This window comes from Aedes aegypti, chromosome 1 (genome assembly GCF_002204515.2).
Source record: "Aedes aegypti strain LVP_AGWG chromosome 1, AaegL5.0 Primary Assembly, whole genome shotgun sequence".
NCBI classification, from domain to species: domain Eukaryota; kingdom Metazoa; phylum Arthropoda; class Insecta; order Diptera; family Culicidae; genus Aedes; species Aedes aegypti.
The window spans coordinates 129,070,616-129,083,922 of record NC_035107.1 but is presented as its reverse complement, the minus strand read 5'-3'; the positions used below and the strand labels follow the sequence as shown (position 1 = coordinate 129,083,922).

At 34.8% G+C, this 13,307-nt stretch overlaps 2 long non-coding RNA genes across 2 annotated transcripts; both read left to right on the top strand.

Annotated features, from left to right (window-relative positions):
• Positions 1 to 107: 107 nt before the first annotated feature.
• Positions 108 to 1,148, top strand: LOC110677049. The gene is made up of 3 exons (XR_002500916.1): positions 108 to 492; positions 547 to 583; positions 699 to 1,148. It is a non-coding gene; the product is annotated as an uncharacterized LOC110677049 (long non-coding RNA).
• Positions 1,149 to 1,154: 6 nt separating this feature from the next.
• On the top strand, positions 1,155 to 12,204 carry LOC110677050. Its single transcript, XR_002500917.1, has 2 exons — positions 1,155 to 1,476; positions 12,039 to 12,204. It is a non-coding gene; the product is annotated as an uncharacterized LOC110677050 (long non-coding RNA).
• Positions 12,205 to 13,307: the final 1,103 nt, after the last annotated feature.

The following is a 13,307-nucleotide window of genomic DNA, read 5'->3' as shown; positions in this document are numbered from 1 at the left end:
TCGGCACCGCTCGAACGTTAAAGTAGTGAACTCGTGCAAAGGTCCATGGACCAATGCACGAGTTCACTAATTTGACGTTTGAGCGGTGCCGAATTCACTATCACAGCAAAAAATAATGTAATTTGGCTCGATGTAATACCGTTGATGTAAAAAAATTCCGATGTAATCGTGTTTTCCAGATACACAATCACACCGGTTCGATGTTATATTACATCATTCTGAAATTACACAAAAATTGAATTAAGTTTTTTTCATTATGTTGGGAATATGTAATATTTACATTAAAGGAATGTGAATATTACACACAAACAGCTGCAACCAAGTGGTTCCGACTAAGTTGGGTAGAATTACACGAAATCGATGTATGATCGCATATTTTTGAAATGCGATATTGAATCTAGCAACACAGTTCTGATTTTGTTGTGCTCGGACGGCTCGGACTAACAAGCTGCCATTTTTATTTTACCGCAACCGATGAATGCTGTTTGTTTGGTAAGTTTTTGCATTTTATGTTGTTATTTCAATTAATTTATCATTACTTTGCAGGAAAATCATTGACGGCAATGTTATACATTGTAATCAGGTAAGTAAATAGTATATAATTTATTTAGAACATTGAAATAAATCTGCCGTAGTGATGCTCCCCCTTCCTTCATTGGGAATATGTTGTCTAGAAACTTTTTTCTTTTAAATTTCAGCATTCTTAAATAAAGAAACATCTAAATCAGCCTACAAGCCATAGAGAACGCCGTCAGGAATTAATCTGCGATAATCAAGAATCGGGAAAATGCCAGATCGAGCGAAAGGAAAACGGTTCGAGTACGAAAAACCGCCACCAACACCAGATCAGCAGGTAGTCCACCAAATGCGTTGGCACCAACTACGTCCCGCCTGCTGCACTTCGGACCAGCGATGGATCGGAGATCGTGCTACGGTAGCCGCTCGCTGTACCATGTTGCGGTAACAAATTCTCGACCTCGAATCATCCGGAAGAACAAATAAAAAGAAAGTATAACTGGAAGATGGAGATATCTATGTACACAACTTCCCCCACAGCAACGTTCCGTCAACAGATACCGGGAAACTCAACCTGTTTGGATGAAGATAACGATTCCATCGCAATAGCACCGGTCAAAGCGAATCTTAGAATCAAGGCGGTGGTTCCTGCTGACTGAAAACCTTTCATCGGGATGGATTCGGAAAGAAAACCACAACGGGATTGCTCCGACATACGTGCCCGAACGGAGACCGTCACCAGGCAGGAGAATCAGGAATCCAGCTGAAGTTTATATACCATTCCGGGGCTCATAAGGACATCTTGTCATATAGATCCACTGAAGCGCCGAGTGGATGTTGCAGCGCGAGTTGTTCGGGTTGGTGCACCAGTCGGACAAGGATCCACGGTTTAGCGCTGCGGATATGGCAGAAGAAGTACCATCCCTGACCGTAATACGCGAGACACCTTTGGTGTATTGGGTAAGCAAGTCAATTTTATAACATTCTCCAGATTTCTACTCTTATCAAGGATTCTTCTTAATATTGTCTTCTATAGTTGATTCCAGAAATTATTTTTAAATTCTCTCAGATATCTTCAGAATATTTATTAAGAATCTTACAAAAAACTTCTGACTTCAAAAAATATTTTTCTCAATTTTTTCCTAAAATATCAACAGCCTTCTAATGCAATTCTTTAAGGTGAAGATGCAGATCCAGACCACCACCGAGTGACCAGTGAATTAAATTTTCAGCACAGACGATTGTCTGGTTCTCTAGACTTGTGCTCTTGAAAGTTCTAGGTTTGGCTTCAATGCATCTTCACCTTAAAGCTTCTTACAGTAAATCTTAGGTGTCGGCTAGAGTAGACGCGACACGCATAGCTAATCAAAAATCCATTGGAGTTTGACGATTTTTTTTGTTTTGTTTGAAGAGACTTTACCCAGAAGAAGCATTTTTCTTATAATTCATTATTAATCATTGTTATTCGTTCCCATGCAATCTACGCTTTGCTATGCGTTTCGCGTCCACTCAAGTCGCACTCTTAGATTTTCTAACGTAATTCCTCTAAAATTCCTAATGCAATTCATCCACAATTCCGCCCGAAATGATTTCTTTTAGATTCTTTCAGATATTCCTTCAAGTATTCTTTAAGTTGATGTTTAAGATTGTTAGTTAAGAAAACTCAAGAACTGAATTCGTTGGATGCTCGTCAGAAGAAACCCTTAAGAGAATTAACCACGATGTTTTTTTTTCAGAAATCCCTCAAGGAATTTCTAAAGTAAAATTTCTCCTCGGATTTTTCAAGTTATTCTTCTAGAAGTCTCTTTGTTTTGTATTGTTGATTTTTGCGGATTTTTTTTTTATTTTCAGATATCTTTTGATAGATATTCTAAGGATATCTATAAAAATTGAAAATAATTAAGAATCTTTCGAATTCAAACAAATATTTCTCACATAGAATCCTTTTGGAAGGTCCATTCATTTGAGGATTTGACCAAAATATAAGTTCTTCCAAAAATATCAACAGTTTTCTAATGTAGTTATTTTCAGGATTCTTTCAGTAATTTTTAGCTTTTCTACCACATTGCCTTTAAAATTCCTAACGCAATTCATCCACAGAGTTATTAAATAAAGTTTATGAATTCCACCAGGAATGATTTCGCAATTTTTCCCTAGATTCTTTCAAGTATTCTTCCAGCTGTTTTTAATGTAATTTTTTAAGGAAAACTCAAAAATTGTATTCATTGGATACCCGTAATAAAAATGCCTAAGATAATTGAAAACGATTTGTTTTTTTCAAAATATCTAAAGTAATTCTAGCAAAAAATACTTCATATATTTCTCAAGTTGGGTGATCAAAGTATATTGGGCAGGCCGTTACGCGTATATAATTTGGACATTTACGGCAAAATCAAATGGAAGTGGCTAAATAACATACGCGTAACGATCTGTCCAAAATACTTTGATCATTCTAACTCTTCTGGAAATCCCTTATGATTTTTAACGCCTAGAAATTGCTGCAAGGCCTATTTTTCATTTATTTTTTTAAATAAATGCTTCAAGATGTCCCTTGATTTTCTATTAAAAATCTTTCTATCATCTTCTGACGAAAACTATTCACAGTGAATCCTTTTGGACATTTTTCCAGGATAATCCTGTAGAAACTCATTTGAAGATTTTTTTTCCAAAAATGTCAAAATAGTTTGATAATGCCTTATTTCGGATTATTTCAGTATCTTTAGATTTTCTCCTGTAATTTCACTAAAATTAGTAACGCAATTCCTACACCGAGTTGTTTATAAATTCGACTAGAAATAATTTCGGGAACTTATTCTATAGCTTCCTCCAGCGATTCATTGAAATATTCTTCTGGTTGTTTTTTTTATCACGTCTGTACTGCCGTGAATGGCAAGTCAGTCCCATCTGTAAAAAGTAGGCATTGAGAAAGTGGGTTGTGAAGTTTTCAAACTCGTTTTCCATACGAATATTCAAAAAATTCCAGGTGATTGCTACATGTTCCAATCTTGGTGAAACGTGGTGAAACTTTCACAACTTGCTTTTCACTACAATATCTTTCCGAGAAAAATATAAAGATGATCAAAACAAGTTACATTTTTGTGTTCCACGGTTCAAAAGTCTGTAGTGGGACTGATATGCGATTACTTTTCGTTATGGGACAATTTGACTTGCCGTTTTTCCTATTTTTTCCGAACAAATCATATTATTTTATTGGTGCAGCTGAAAGAGCATTGGAAGAGATGTTGAAAACTGAACTCAACTCAATTTTGACGAAAATGCAGATGGGACTGACTTGCGATTCACGGCACTCGTAAGAAAAAATCTTAAGAGAATTATCCACGATGTTTTTTAGAAATTCTTCAACAAATTTCTCAAGTATGTAATATTCGCAAAAAAAAAATCTTAGGTTTTTTGTTATGTAAGTCTTCTAGAAGTTGCTTAAGAATTTTGGACAGGAACACCCAGAATTTTTTTCAATGGTTCATCTTAAGATCTCTGATATTGGTTCCAGGAATTATTATTTTTAATTACAGTGGCCACACTATTATGGGTCACCTAGTCACGATTATTAGTCACTCTGTTCCACATGCAATGTAAATGCAAATGACCTATATCAATGGGTGACCCATAATAGTGTAACCACTGTAGATTATTTTCTTTAGATCAAAATTTCTAAAGATATCTAAAAAAATAAAAATAATTAGGAATCTTTCAAAAATCTTAGGAAAGTTAAACAAAAATTTTCCACAGAGAATCCTCTTAGTGATTTCTTCGGTATGGTCCTTAAGAAATTCATTTCGGAATTAAATTCTTCCAGAAATGTTATAACAGTTTGGTAATGCAATTATTTTCTGGATTCTTCCAGTAGTTCTTAGATTTTACCGCAATTCATTCAAAATTCCTAACGCAATTCCTGCACAGAGTTTGCAAATTTCTAAATTTGTTGATTTCTCCAAAGATTCTTTCAAATATCCTTTCATTGTTATTTTTTACATTTTTGTAACGAAAACTAAAGAATTTTTATTTGATACTTGTAAGAAAAATCCTTAAGAGAATTAAGACGATTTTTTCCCGAACTCCCTCAACAGTTATTTTTACGAAAGCACATAACATGTCTTTAATAAGCGGAATATTGTGCACCGATGGTAATTTTTCTAGTCTACACTTCTTGTCTCTAAAGTTGATTCCAAGTAGTGTTGTAAAAACTCAATTTCTAATAACTCACGCTTGAGATTTTTCATGCGTGAGATGTCAATCACGCAGCTCAGCAGTCAAAAAATCATGGATGAGTTGGCTCATATTTTTGACTCATTGTCTCATTTTTCTACAGTTTACTCACACACGGCAATAATTTCTTGTTAGTCTGGTAAAATTATAGTAATCCTTTCTAACGTAAACAACAACATTCGAGTTTCACGAGTTTTTGACGGGTTTAATTTCACAGATTTTGTCGGTAAAATAGTAGATTTCACAAGAAAATCTGTATTTTTATTGTTTACAGTTCAAATTCGGTGATTTATTTCACAGGATACTGCGAATTATTTTAAGTGTGTATAATCTATAGGTATACTAGAATTTTAACAAATATTTCTTACAACACAATTCCTGCACATAGTTGTTCATATTCCACCAGGAATGATTACTTCGAGTATTCTTTCAGTTGTTGTTTTAATGTATGTTTTAATTAAAACGTTAAACAAAAAACACTAAATTCTAGCAAAACAATATTTTTATGTATCTTGAAATTGTTGTTTCAGAGCGCCTAGCAATTGCTTCATGAATTCCCCTTAGTATTGGTCAATAAAATTTGTTCCAGGAAATATATTTTAATTCTCTCAGATATCACCAGAATTTCTACTGAGTAATTATAGATTTTATATCGTAATATCTCTAAAATTTCTCACGCAATTCCTCCTCAGAGTTGATAATAAATTCCGCCAGGAATGATTTCAAAAATTGTTGTTTTAGAGTTCGCTTCCCAGTTGTTTATTTTTTTAAATGCTTAAAAGAAAACATAAGAATTGCGTTCATTGGATACCCGTAAGAAAAATTCTTCAGACAACAAGATAACTTGAAACGTTTTTTTTACAAATTACAATGGAAAAAATTTAAGTAACTCTTGCAAAAATCTTCAGTTAATTCTTAAGTGGTTACTCTTCTACAAGTCGCTAAAGATGTTTGTGTCAGAAATTCTAGAAATTGCTTTAAGGATTCCTTATAAGATTATTCTTTTACGTTTTCTCAGATATCACTAGAATTTATATTCAGAATCTTTAAAAAATAAGAGTATTCGAACAATTTCTCAGAGGGAATTCTTATAGTGATTTCTTCAGATTAATCATTCAGAAATTCCTCCTAACTTTCCGCCAAGAATTAAATTCTTCCTAAAATGTCATAATAGTTTCGTGCAATTCTTTTCAGGGTTTACTAGTATTTTTTAGATTATCTACAGTAATTTCTCTAAAATTCTTAACACAATTTATCAACAGAGTTCTTAAAAAATTTCACCAGGAATGATTTTAAAAATTTTATTTATTTAGAGAAAAAACCTACTAATTGTACTTTGACACTTAACTTTTGTAAAAAAAAAAAAATACTAAAATCACTAGTAAAGCGAGCTAGTGATTTAGTTTTTTTGCAAAAATGAAGTGTTAAAGTTAAATTAGTAGTTTTTTTTTCTCTTAAACATACTCTAACAATCCATCCCCTTAATTAATTAAAAAGGTTTAGTTCAGGGGGCCCAGATAGCCGTAACGGGAAACGCGCAGCTATTCAGCAAGACCAAGCTGAGGGTCGTGTGTTCGAATCCCACCGGTCGAGGATCTTTTCGGGTTGAAAATTTTCTTGACTTCCCAGGGCATAGAGTATCTTCGTACCTGCCACACGATATACACATGCAAAAATGGTCATTGGCATAGTAAGCTCTCAGTTAATAACTGTGGAAGTGCTCATAAGAACACTAAGCTGAGAACCAGGCTTTGTCCCAGTGGGATTACGTTCGCCAGAAAGAAGAAGTTTAGTTCATATATTGATTTCTCCACGTATTCCTTTAAATATTCCAAGTTGTATTTTAGATTACTTTTGGAAAGAAAATTTAAGAACTGCATTTATTGGATACCCGTAAGAAAAACCCTTAAGAAAATTGAAAACGATTTTTCCAGTAGTTACTCAAGGAATGTCTCAATTAGGTCTTGCAAAAAATTTTACTACTAGAAATCGCTTAAGATTATTGTTCAAGGACGCCTAGAAATTGCTTCAAGGACTCCTCCTAACATTGTTCTCTTGGTGCCAGGAATTATTTTAAAATTCTCTCATATATCTCCAAAATTTCTATTAAAAAAGAAATATATTTAAAAATCTTCGAGAATTCTACAATTTCTCAGAGAGAATCTTTCTTCTTCTTCTTTTTGGCATTAACGTCCCCACTGGGACAGAGCCTGCTTCTCAGCTTAGTGTTCTTATGAGCTCTTCCACAGTTATCAACTGAGTGCTTTCTTTGCCTAAGTTGCCATTTTCGCATTCGTATCTCGTGTGGCCGGTACGATGATACTATATGCCCAGTGAAGCCAAGGAAATTTCCATTATGAAAAGATCCTGGACCGACCGGGATTCGAACCCAGACACCTTCAGCATGGCTTTTCGTTGTAGCCGCGGACTCTAACCACTCGGCTAAGGAAGGCCCCAGAGAGAATCCTTATAGTTTTTTTTTAGAATAATCCTTCAGAAATTGATTTTAACATAATACTTTCCTAATGCAGTACTTGAGCTGAAATATCAAAAACAAAAGCAAGTAACCAAGAGGTTTTTGATTTAATTTAAAAACGGTAAGTTGAGGGTGGTTGGTTTGTTCGGCAAAGTTATTCACTTTCAGAAGTTACGCAAGCTTGCAGAACACACCAACTTCAAACAACTTACTTTACCTTACCTTACTGACTGTATATTACTCCGAAGATCTCTTCATTAGTTTGTTTCGATATTTCTCACTAACTTTCTGAGTAATTCTCTCAAGAATTTCGTTTAAGATATCTTCAACAGTTCAATCTGGATTTTTTCTATGGATATCATCCATCCCATTTTTTTTGTATTATTTCCCTATGACTTCCACCAGGCTTCCCGTTTAGAGCATCTTCGAGAATTTAAAATTCCTTCAGGTACTCCTCATTTTTTTTATTTCTCCATGAAGTCTTCAAATATTTTTGTTCATTTCATTCAAATTCATCAAGGGAAATTTCAAGCAAATTTTTTAGATTGTTTTGCAAAAACTGCGTGGAATTTCGAAAGAAATTCCTAGAATAACCTCAGATTAAACTTGTGCGAGTTCTAATTACGCCGAATTCCTACAAAGATCTCTGAAAGACCTTCTAAATTTTTGATGAAATTCTTCCTAGAATATTCTTGATAAATTGCTAAGATAACTAAAAAAATAGAATCTCTAAATAATGTCCTACAAGACGTTTTGATACGAAATCCTCAAACAAAATTCATGACACTGTACTACTGGTACATGAGTCTGGAGATTAACCCTTCTTTGAATGCTCCCAATCGTAGTTGCTTCCCAAATCTCTCCAACTCCACTGTAGGTTTTGATCTGACCATGAGGCAAGAAACCCATGGAATTCCAGATCGGCTCCGATCGGAGGTCATACCACTATTTTTTGCAAACAAGTTCGGCCAGGTCAGCAGCAACAGAACGTTTTATACTGACAGGTCAAAAACAAATGATTCCACTGGATTTGGTGTATACAACGAATTTCAAAGCGCCGCCCACAAACTTCAGAACCCTTGTTCAGTATACGTCGCAGAATTAGCGGCTATACACTATGCATTAGAGCGAATTGCCTCTCTTCCCTCTGATCGATATTTCATTTTTACGGATAGTCTCAGCTCCATCGAGGCTATACGTTCAATGAGGCCGGTAAAGTACTCCCCGTATTTTCTCCGTGAAATACGATCTAAATTGAGTGCTTTGTCGAATCATACCATCACCTTGGTTTGGGTCCCCTCGCATTGCTCGATTCCGGCCAAGGTGGGCGCTATGGAAGGCGATATTTATGATCGACAAATCGCCTTTGAAGAATTTTTTACAATTGCTCGTCAGCAGACCTTGCTCAGTTGGCAACAAAAATGGGAGAAAGGGGATTTGGGCAGGTGGTTACATTCCATTCTCCCGCAGGTATCAAAGAAGTCGTGGTTTAAAGGGATGAACATGAGTCGCGACTTTATCAAAATAATGTGTCGGCTGATGTCCAACCACTACTCGTTAGGCTCGCATCTCTATCGAATAGGGCTCGCAGACAATAATCGATGTGGTTGTGGAGCTGGTTACCAAGACATCAACCATGTTGTCTGGTACTGCCCCGAATACGAAATTGCCAGATCAAATCTATGTACATCTCTCAGGGCCCGAGGAAAACCAGACAAGGAAGACATTAGAGATGTGTTGGGTAGACTGGACTTTGACTACATGTTACTTGTTTACAAGTTTTTGAAGCAAATCGACGTTTTTGTTTGATAATATGCCTTTTGTTCCGCTTGTCCTCCTCGTATACCCCTTCCCGTTTTTTGGATGTCCACCTTGTTTCCCTCGAAACCCGTTTGTTTGTACCGTTACAGGTTGTCGTCATGTCCACTCTGCGTTGACCAGCAGCAATAACGCCTCAACAACATGCTGCTGTTGAAGATCAACAAGTAAACCAAAATTCCCATCCCTTCCAAAATGATTGTATTCCTTAACCTCGACCAATCCGCGAGTTTTACGGTTCCCCAAAACTAACTTAGTTCTATAAGAAACAAATATGATTTTGTAAATAAATCCTTTCAATCCGGCTCCGTAATGCCTAAGGGCGCTTGAGCCTGCTAAATAAATGATTAGGTAAAAAAAAAAAGACGTTTTGAAGAAATAAATAGAAGAAATTTGGACTGAATCCCTGAACCTTGAATAAAGTTTTGACGAATCCATGGTGATCAAACAATTTTATTCGAAACATTATTAGAGAAATTTTTGAACCGCAGTAACAATATGTTAATAAAATGCTGGAGAAATTCCAAGATAAATTTCTGGAAGAACTTATTGAGGAATGCTAGGTCAAATTTATCGAGAAATTCTTGGGAATAGTTTATAGAATATATCATCGAACAATGTGTGAAGGATTGTTGGAGCAATTTCTAAGAGTAATCGTGGATGAATATTTGAAGGAATTTTTATGAAAATGTCTAGAATAAATAAAAAATCGACTTAGGAATTATTGTAGAATTTAGTGCAAAAATGTCGGAAGGTTTTTTTCAAAAACTCTAGAATAAATTTTCATGGAAGCGTTGAAGTGCTCAAGGATTCAGAAGAAATTCTTATAGGCATCCATTGAAAAATCGCTGGTAGTATCCCTGGAGAAATTCCTGAAAGCATTCAAGAGGAAATCTGGAAATTACTAGAATTCCTGAAACATTCCTCGAGATCTGAGAAAAATATCATAACTTGTGGAATAATCGCGTAATAGTTTCTGTAGATTTCTCTGGAGCATCTAAAATTTTGCATCAGATTCAAAAAGTAACTTTAGAGATAATTTTTATTTAAACAGAGACTTTAGATAGCTTAACCAAAAATAGAGATTTGCATTGAAATAGAGATCAAAACTCTAAAAAATGAGCTTACTTAAGAAACGTACTATTTTTCGTGCTTGTAGTGTTTTTTTGCTCTATTCCTACAGAGTTTATTATATTTGTAAAATAGACGAAAAAACATTTGAAAAAATCTGAATGTTTTCAATTTATCAAATGCTTATAAACGACATTCAACTGGAAACAACACATTTTTGCATTGAAATAAAATCTTCCTTAAAAAAACTAAATACTCTATTTTAGATGTGATAATGTTTTTGTTGGAAATAAAAGCACTTTTTTGTTGGTCCCACTTCTCTTGAACTTGTTTTTCCTTTTAGAAAATAAACAACAATAATCGCTTTAGAACAACTTTTTTACTTTCTTTTTTGGTAAAAAGAAGTACAGGGAACTTGCGCCAATCCATTCAACAGAAGAATGTTATTTAACCGCGACAAAGTAAAAGGTCATCAGCTATTGTAGAAGTTGATTACAATACTGAAAAATACTTAGGCAGCAAAGATGGTCAAAACTTACTAAAATTAATTATGATAGTAGTTTCGAATACTCCAAAACTGTTACGAAAAATCGATGACCTAAACTGCCCTTCTACACCTACTTATCCCATGTTCTATGTAAACTTTATGGACCGCGGGACAAATATGCGTAGAACGGCAGTGAACTTCTGGAACAAAATTTATCCTAACGCCATGTACTTCAATATAATTTAGTGTAACGGAAATATTACATTTTCCACCGTTTTCTACTGAGCAACAAACAGGCGGGACAGTTTTTATGCTACATGCATAATTATTAGAATCAATAATGCAGGAAATCAAAACAAATATACTTTTCTTTGACGTAAAGCTTTTCTCTTGTTGTTTCAAAAAAAAAAAAAAATCTAGTTGAAATTCATCGCTCCCTGGAAAATATAATCCCAAGCCCAGGGAATCACGTGCGGTTATGTAATATTGCAATGAAACTGCAAAAAAAGCCATGTATTGATTGTCTATTTTTGTGATAAGGTAGCTTTCACTGGGTATGACCATATTGCCCCGTTCCTACATGTTTTATATAAGTTCTGTTTTTTTAGAATCCAATTTAGTGAATTCAATTTCATGCACATCATGCCTATATATAGTGGAAGAGTGAACTACTGTGAAAAAAAATGAAAACAATAGACAAAACTTTATGCAAAGCTTATTTTAACATCCAAAATCTTATAAGATTTTCGAAGTAGTATAAGCATTTCAGATTTTCCATATGAAGTATAAAACAAGATTTTTGCACGGTTTTCACAGTTGTGCCTAGTTGAAGCATAATTTATAAGGTTCAAAGGTTATCGGGATCCAAATCGGTTTTTAAGCTCAAATGAAGGGTGGCCCATAATACCCCATATGACCATACTGCCCCGCCTTCCCCCTACATATCGTTGAGTCTAATTTTCAGATTATTGCATAATCATGTATTTTAGAGTATTCAAGATTATCAAAATTATGTATTTTTGAGTTTTAAGATTAGTAGTTGGTATACGAGAAAAATAAATGCTCAAAATAGATGATACCAATTTGATTCATTTTCTCACAATTGTCTCATATTCCACTTTAGTTTTGAAAAACGAATAACCGAACATGACAAAAATGTTGTAGCCTGAGATGTTTATAGTGAAACATCTCGAAAACCAAATATGGCCGTCACAATGGCCAACTTTTACCCTTATTTACGTTTTCCGAAGCACTGAACTGATTAATCCGTCAGCAAATGGACTCAATCTTCTTGTTTTAACCTCTCTACTAGTGCACAAAGCTAAAATAAGAAGTGCACTGTTGGATTATACAATTTATTATTAAATGTCACATTTTACACTTAAAAAAATACCAGACAGTACATTTTACTAACGTTATATTTTATTTTATTTTTTTGTACAGGCTCAAAAGACTTGTACGACCAGCTCACAATGGTTCACAGTCTACTCAGGAAGTCAGCACACAAGATCGAGCGTCTTCTCGCTATCATCACTCTGGTTATCAATACGAAGGCCTATTACTGTTAAAAACGATAATATATAACAAATAAATACAATTTAATACTTTTCGTTTAAACATTCTTTATTTATATCATCAAATTCTTTTCAATGGCTGATCAAATTACCTTTTATCCATTTTTGAATAAGCAAAAAATACTAATTGGTAACTCTGATTTCCGAGTAAAACGCGTTTTATATCATAAATGAGATTTAGGTGCAAAAATGGATAAAAAGGCAATTTGATCAACCATTGAGCAGAATTTGCAATCATTTTGTTGCTTAAATCGTTTTGATTACATAGCTTTCATAATTACATCGCATCGATTACATCATATCGTGTACGTTGAATATATTACATCGGAAAAATTACATCGATCACATTTATTACACCAATTGCCCGCGAGTACGTCGAGCCGTGTAATATCCCTCAACCGAGGGAACGACTTGGTTGCAGCAGTTTCGATGTAATACGCTTCCAATCGCAAAACGCAACATACTGTTAGCCATCTATACTTTGGTAGCGCAACTAGTCAGATGATGAGAGATTTGATTTTTCACGCATCCATCACATGCCGCTGTAGGGAAAAATGTTTTATTTTCCTGATATAAGACGGTTCACAGTGAAACAGTTAGGCGGAAAAGGTAGGCATATCCATTCTCTATGTTCTACTTACGTTTGTTTTTTTGTATTATTGCACTACTTTCATAAAAATTGAGATCCGGCTGGTAGGATCACTAGTTTGAGGTTGGAAAATCAGGATATGTGAGGTTGGTTTTATTGGAACTTTCGCCTGAGCGATTTTTGCGCTAGAATAAAACACGCTTCGGGACATTCTCCGCTGCCCCTAAAAATACCATTGGGTAGATAAATGAATTCTCTACCATTGGATCTCATTCAATTTTATACATAAGTGAAGTAAGCGGTGAAAATAAATATTCTGTTCCGAATGTTTTGAAACCATGAATGAGTTTGACATTACTCTCGTCAACCATCATCATGACGACAGCAGCACACCCCACCGGACGAATTGTCGTCTTGGGAGCGAATATTCAACAACTTTTTTTGCTGTGTAGGTCCATTGAGACAGACCTTATTTCTTTTTTTTTAATCGTGTTGGTTTGCGTGTAGACATTCTACTAACCTTGATTTGATGCACCCCTGCAGTAAAAT